The sequence below is a fragment of the Sinocyclocheilus grahami genome, unplaced genomic scaffold (genome assembly GCF_001515645.1).
Source record: "Sinocyclocheilus grahami isolate Dianchi unplaced genomic scaffold, SAMN03320097.WGS_v1.1 scaffold783.1, whole genome shotgun sequence".
Classification (NCBI taxonomy): domain Eukaryota; kingdom Metazoa; phylum Chordata; class Actinopteri; order Cypriniformes; family Cyprinidae; genus Sinocyclocheilus; species Sinocyclocheilus grahami.
This window is the reverse complement of record NW_015505962.1, coordinates 281,795-282,619: the sequence shown is the minus strand read 5'-3', so window position 1 is coordinate 282,619 and position 825 is coordinate 281,795. Positions and strand designations below refer to the sequence as shown.

The window sequence follows — 825 nt, the reverse complement described above, 5'->3', positions numbered from 1 at the left end:
AAAAAAAAAAAGGTGAAAAACAAATCGCAAAAGATGGATGTGAAACACAGAGAGTTGTGAACTGCCCTAATACTGGAAATGCTGCACAGACGCTACATTTGACAGTACGCAAAGAATCAAGGAAGAAGAAAGGGCAGCTACTACTAGCTTTTCTTTTTTTTCTTTAATTGTAAATGGTGAAACCTAGACATTTGTCCCTTATCCTCCTCTACTGAAGTTGGCAACCCTGCTTAAAGTGTTTTAGCATGCTTTCGACAACAAAACACGGGTTGAATAATGGATGACTTAAAACGAATGAATGCACACATTACCTGATCTTGTTCTCTCACAGTGATTGCAGTGTTAGAAGTTAGAAGAACAAGACTGCATCAACACCACTTTTGAAAAGTTCACCATGAAAGTAAACGCTAAGCAGAAGATGAGGGGCTATGGGAAGACTCATTCGTTTTGTGGAAACTCATATATATTTTACATGTAACCTATTTAACACTTTCAAGGGGCTAAGAATTCATAATTTTGAAAAAAGAAAAAGGTAAAAACAGTCTCATTCAGCTTTTAAACTCTTCTAAAGTGCAGTGTCTTCAAACAACTGAGCCTTGTTGAGTTTTTAGTGCTTGTTATTTTCGTTGGCCTGAACCCAGGCCTTCTACTCCCCATGACGGCATTTTCTTAATTTGAGGTCAATCAAGCACCAAAGACTAAACAAGGACTATAGCAGGATATGAGACTTGTCTGAATGACGCTAGTCTCTTTCAAACAGCATAATGTCTCATTTGGATAATGTTGCTTTGGTCTGGTAAATGAGCTGGTGTATAATAGATTTCC

At 37.6% G+C, this 825-nt stretch overlaps 1 protein-coding gene across 3 annotated transcripts in view; it reads right to left on the bottom strand.

Annotated features, from left to right (window-relative positions):
- LOC107561610 (disabled homolog 2-like) overlaps positions 1 to 825 on the bottom strand; it is a 22,700-nt gene that overhangs the window by 10,970 nt on the left and 10,905 nt on the right. The gene's annotated exons all lie outside the window — the stretch shown is intronic.